Source organism: Triticum dicoccoides, chromosome 2A (genome assembly GCF_002162155.2).
Source record: "Triticum dicoccoides isolate Atlit2015 ecotype Zavitan chromosome 2A, WEW_v2.0, whole genome shotgun sequence".
Classification (NCBI taxonomy): domain Eukaryota; kingdom Viridiplantae; phylum Streptophyta; class Magnoliopsida; order Poales; family Poaceae; genus Triticum; species Triticum dicoccoides.
The window spans coordinates 81,319,215-81,326,084 of record NC_041382.1 but is presented as its reverse complement, the minus strand read 5'-3'; positions in this window follow the sequence as shown (position 1 = coordinate 81,326,084).

The window sequence follows — 6,870 nt, the reverse complement described above, 5'->3', positions numbered from 1 at the left end:
AGGCTTCTCCAAAGGTCTGTATAAAACCAAATGCTTTGATCACACTATCAAAGCGTTTATTCCAACTCCGAGAGGCTTGCACCAGTCCATAAATGGATCGTTGGAGCTTGCACACTTTGTTAGCTCCCTTTGGATCGACAAAACCTTCCGGCTGCATCATATACAACTCTTCTTCTAGAAATCCATTCAGGAATGCAGTGTTGACATCCATCTGCCAAATTTCATAATCATAAAATGCGGCAATTGCTAACATGATTCGGACAGACTTAAGCATCGCTACGGGTGAGAAGGTCTCATCGTAGTCAACCCCTTGAACTTGTCGAAAACCTTTTGTGACAAGTCGAGCTTTGTAGACAGTAATATTACCGTCAGCGTCAGTCTTCTTCTTGAAGATCCATTTATTCTCAATTGCTTGCCGATCATCGGGCAAGTCAACCAAAGTCCATACTTTGTTCTTATACATGGATCCCATCTCAGATTTCATGGCTTCAAGCCATTTTTCGGAATCTGGGCTCACCATCGCTTCTTCATAGTTCATAGGTTCATCATGATCTAGTAGCATGACTTCCAGAACAGGATTACCGTACCACTCTGGCGCGGATCTTACTCTGGTTGATCTACGAGGTTCAGTAGTATCTTGTTATGAAGTTTCATGATCATTATCATTAGCTTCCTCACTAATTGGTGTAGGTGTCGCAGAAACAGGTTTCTGTGATGTACTACTTTCCAATAAGGGAGCAGGTACAGTTACCTCGTCAAGTTCTACTTTCCTCCCACTCACTTCTTTCGAGAGAAACTCCTTCTCTAGAAAGGATCCATTCTTAGCAACGAATGTCTTGCCTTCGGATCTGTGATAGAAGGTGTACCCAACAGTCTCCTTTGGGTATCCTATGAAGACACATTTCTCCGATTTGGGTTCGAGCTTATCAGGTTGAAGCTTTTTCACATAAGCATCGCAGCCCCAAACTTTAAGAAACGACAACTTTGGTTTCTTGCCAAACCATAGTTCATAAGGTGTCGTCTCAACGGATTTTGATGGTGGCCTATTTAACGTGAATGCGGCCGTCTCTAAAGCATAACCCCAAAATGATAGCGGTAAATTTGTAAGAGACATCATAGATCGCACCATATCAAGTAAAGTACGATTACGACGTTCGGACACACCATTACGCCGAGGTGTTCCGGGTGGCGTGAGTTGCGAAACTATTCCGCATTGTTTCAGATGTAGACCAAACTCGTAACTCAAATATTCTCCTCCACAATCAGATCGCAGAAACTTTATTTTCTTGTTACGATGATTTTCAACTTCACTCTGAAATTCTTTGAACTTTTCAAATGTTTCAGACTTATGCTTCATTAAGTAGATATACCCATATCTGCTTAAATCATCTGTGAAGGTGAGAAAATAATGATATCCGCCACGAGCCTCAACATTCATCGGACCACATACATCTGTATGTATGATTTCCAATAAATCTTTTGCTCTCTCCATTGTACCGGAGAACGGTGTTTTAGTCATCTTGCCCATAAGGCACGGTTCGCAAGTACCAAGTGATTCATAATCAAGAGGTTCCAAAAGTCCATCGGTATGGAGTTTCTTCATGCGCTTTACACCGATATGACCTAAACGGCAGTGCCACAAATAAGTTGCACTTTCATTATCAACTCTGCATCTTTTGGCTTCAGCATTATGAATATGTGTGTTACTACTATCGAGATTCATCAAAAATAGACCACTCTTCAAAGGTGCATGACCATAAAAGATATTACTCATATATATTGAACAACCATTATTCTCTGATTTAAATGAATAACCATCTCGCATTAAACAAGATCCAGATATAATGTTCATGCTCAACGCTGGCACCAAATAACAATTATTTAGGTCTAATACTAATCCCGAAGGTAGATGTAGAGGTAGCGTGCCGACCGCGATCACATCGACTTTAGAACCATTTCCCACGCGCATCGTCACCTCGTCCTTTGCCAGTGTTCGCTTAATCCGTAGTCCCTGTTTCGAGTTGCAAATATTAGCAACAGAACCAGTATCAAATACCCAGGTGCTACTGCGAGCTCTAGTAAGGTACACATCAATAACATGTATATCACATATACCTTTGTTCACCTTGCCATCCTTCTTATCCGCCAAATACTTGGGGCAGTTCCGCTTCCAGTGACCAGTCTGCTTGCAGTAGAAGCACTCAGTTTCAGGCTTAGGTCCAGACTTGGGTTTCTTCTCCTGATCAGCAACTTGCTTGATTTTCTTCTTGAAGTTCCCCTTCTTCTTCCCTTTGCCCTTTTTCTTGAAACTAGTGGTCTTGTTGACCATCAACACTTGATGCTCCTTCTTGATTTCTACCTCCGCAGCTTTCAGCATTGCGAAGAGCTCGGGAATAGTCTTATTCATCCCTTGCATATTATAGTTCATCACAAAGCTCTTGTAGCTTGGTGGCAGTGATTGAAGAATTCTGTCAATGACGCAATCAATTGGAAGATTAACTCCCATCTGAATCAAGTGATTATTATACCCAGACATTTTGAGTATATTCTCACTGACAGAACTGTTCTCCTCCATCTTGCAGCTATAGAACTTATTGGAGACTTCATATCTCTCAATCCGGGCATTTGCTTGAAATATTAACTTCAACTCCTGGAACATCTCATATGCTCCATGACGTTCAAAACGTCGTTGAAGTCCCGATTCTAAGCCGTAAAGCATGGCACACTAAACTATCGAGTAGTCATCAGCTTTGCTCTGCCAGACGTTCATAACATCTGGTGTGGCTCCAGCAGCAGGCCTGGCACCCAACGGTGCTTCCAGGACGTAATTCTTCTGTGCAGCAATGAGGATAATCCTCAAGTTACGGACCCAGTCCGTGTAATTGCTACCATCATCTTTCAACTTTGCTTTCTCATGGAACGCATTAAAATTTAACGGAACAACAGCACGGGCCATTTATCTACAATTAACATAAACAAGCAAGATACTATCAGGGACTAAGTTCATGATAAATTTAAGTTCAATTAATCATATTACTCAAGAACTCCCACTTAGATAGACATCCCTCTAATCATCTAAGTGATCACGTGATCCAAATCAACTAAACCATAACCGATCATCACGTGAAATGGAGTAGTTATCAATCGTGAACATCGCTATGTTGATCATATCTACTATATGATTCATGCTCGATCTTTCGATCTCAGTGTTCCGAGGCCATATCTGCATATGCTAGGCTCGTCAAGTTTAACCTGAGTATTCTGCGTGTGCAAAACTGGCTTGCACCCGTTGTAGATGGACGTAGAGCTTATCACACCCGATCATCACGTGGTGTCTGGGCACGACGAACTTTGGCAACGGTGCATACTCAGGGAGAACACTTTTATCTTGAAATTTAGTGAGAGATCATCTTATAATGCTACCGTCAATCAAAGCAAGATAAGATGCATAAAAGATAAACATCACATGCAATCAATATAAGTGATATGATATGGCCATCATCATCTTGTGCTTGTGATCTCCATCCTTGAAGCACCGTCGTGATCACCATCGTCACCGGCGCGACACCTTGATCTCCATCGTAGCATCGTTGTCGTCTCGCCAATCTTATGCTTCTACGACTATCGCTACCGCTTAGTGATAAAGTAAAGCATTACAGCGCGATTGCATTGCATACAATAAAGCGACAACCATATGGCTCCTGCCAGTTGCCGATAACTCGGTTACAAAACATGATCATCTCATACAATAAAATTTAGCATCATGTCTTGACCATATCACATCACAACATGCCCTGCAAAAACAAGTTAGACGTCCTCTACTTTGTTGTTGCAAGTTTTACGTGGCTGCTACAGGCTTAAGCAAGAACCAATCTTACCTACGCATCAAAACCACAACGATAGTTTGTCAAGTTGATGCTGTTTTAACCTTCGCAAGGACCGGGCGTAGCCACACTCGGTTCAACTAAAGTTGGAGAAACTGTCACCCGCAAGCCACCTATGTGCAAAGCACGTCGGGAGAACCGGTCTCGCGTAAGCGTACGCATAATGTCGGTCCAGGCCGCTTCGTCCAACAATACCGCCGAACCAAAGTATGACATGCTGGTAAGCAGTATGACTTATATCGCCCACAACTCACTTGTGTTCTACTCGTGCATATAACATCAACATATAAAACCTAGGCTCGGATGCCACTGTAGGGTTTCGTAGTAACTTCAAAAAAATTCCTACGCACACGCAAGATCATGGTGATGCATAGCAATGAGAGGGGGAGAGTGTGATCTACGTACCCTTGTAGATCGACAACGGAAGCGTTAACTTGGTTGATGTAGTCGTACGTCTTCACGGCCCGACCGATCAAGCACCGAAACTACGGCACCTCCGAGTTCTAGCACACGTTCAGCTCGATGACGATCCCCGGACTCCGATCCAGCAAAGTGTCGGGGAAGAGTTCCGTCAGCACGACGGCATGGTGACGATCTTGATGTATTACCGTCGCAGGGCTTCGCCTAAGCACCGCTACAATATTATCGAGGACTATGGTGGAAGGGGGCACCGCACATGGCTAAGAATATGATCACGTGGATCAACTTGTGTCTCTAGGGGTGCCCCCTGCCCCCGTATATAAAGGAGCAAGGGGAGGAGGCCGGTCGGCCCTATAGGCGCGCCAAGGAGGAGTCCTCCTCCTAGTAGGAGTAGGACTCCTACTAGGAGGGGGAAAGAAGTAGGGAGGGAGAGGGAAAGGGGGGCGCCGCCCCCCTCTCCTAGTCCAATTCGGACCAAGGGGGGAGGAGGCGCGCGGCCCACCTTTGGCTGCCCCTCTATCTTTCCACTAAGGCCCATATGGCCCATTGCTTCTCCCGGGGGGGTTCCGGTAACCCTCCGGCTCTCCGGTTTTCTCCGAAATCACCCGGAACACTTCCGGTGTCCGAATATAGCCGTCCAATATATCAATATTTATGTATCGACCATTTCAAGACTCCTCGTCATGTCCGTGATCACATCCGAGACTCCGAACTAACTTTGGTACAACAAAACTCATAAACTCATAATATAACTATCATCGAAACCTTAAGCGTGCGGACCCTACGGGTTCAAGAACAATGTAGACATGACCGAGACACGTCTCCGGTCAATAACCAATAGCGGAACCTGGATGCTCATATTGGCTCCTACATATTCTACGAAGATCTTTATCGGCCAGACCGCATAACAACATACGTTGTTCCCTTTGTCATCGGTATGTTACTTGCCCGAGATTCGATCGTCGGTATCCAATACCTAGTTCAATCTCGTTACCGGCAACTCTCTTTACTCGTTCTGTAATACATCATCTCACAACTAACTCATTAGTTGCAATGCTTGCAAGGCTTATGTGATGTGCATTACCGAGAGGGTCCAGAGATACCTCTCCGACAATCGGAGTGACAAATCCTAATCTCGAAATACACCAACCCAACATGTACCTTTGGAGACACCTGTAGAGCTCCTTTATAATCACCCAGTTACGTTGTGACGTTTGGTAGCACACAAAGTGTTCCTCCGGCAAACGGGAGTTGCATAATCTCATAGTCATAGGAACATGTATAAGTCATGAAGAAAGCAATAGCAACATACTAAACGATCGGGTGCTAAGCTAATGGAATGGGTCATGTCAATCAGATCATTCATCTAATGATGTGATCCTGTTAATCAAATGACAACTCTTTGTCCATGGTTAGGAAACATAACCATCTTTGATTAACAAGCTAGTCTAGTAGAGGCATACTAGTGACACTCTGTTTGTCTATGTATTCACACATGTATTATGTTTCCGGTTAATACAATTCTAGCATGAATAATAAACTTTTATCATGATATATAAGGAAATAAATAATAACTTTATTATTGCCTCTAGGGCATATTTCCTTCATCTACTTGGCACAAACACTAATTAAACACAAAAAACACAACCAAAACAGAGGCTAGATAAATTATTTATTACTAAACAGGAGCAAAAGGCAAGGAATAAAAATAAAATTGGGTTGCCTCCCAACAAGCGCTATCGTTTAACGCCCCTAGCTAGGCATAACAAGCAAGAATAGATCTAGGTATTGCCATCTCTGGTAGGCAATTCTTCAATGATCCCGTGGCTAACTCCTTAGTCACATTGAGCTCATTACGATGATGTCTTACCGAGTGGGCCCAGAGATACCTCTCCGTCATACGGAGTGAAAAATCACAGTCTCGATTCGTGCCAACCCAACAGACACTTTCGCAGATACCCATAGTGCACCTTTATAGCCACCCAGTTACGTTGTGACGTTTGGTACACCCAAAGCATTCCTACGGTATCCGGCAGTTGCACAATCTCATGGTCTAAGGAAATGATACTTGAAATTAGAAAAGTTTTAGCAAACGAACTACACGACCTTGTGCTACGCTTAGGATTGGGTCTTGTCCATCACATCATTCTTGTAATGATGTGATCCCATTATCAACGACATCCAATGTCTATGGTCAAGAAACCATTACCATCTATTGATCAACGAGCTAGTTAACTAGAGGCTTACTAGGAACATATTACGATCTATGTATTCACACATGTATTACGATTTTCGGTTAATACAATTATAGTATGAATAATAGACAATTATCATGAACAAGGAAATATAATAATAACCACTTTATTATTACCTCTAGGTCATATTTCCAACACCTTTGGTGGGTTGTATGGGTGATACTCGATTTTTGCCGCATGGTCCATGCCTACATACCAGGCACAGGTAGTGGGTTTCCAGATATTGCCCCGAGCTCGCCGGTTCTCTTTCCTGCCTCTTGTCCTTCTGGTTACTGGTTTAGAGCTTTGTTTTTTCATTATGGAAGTAATGG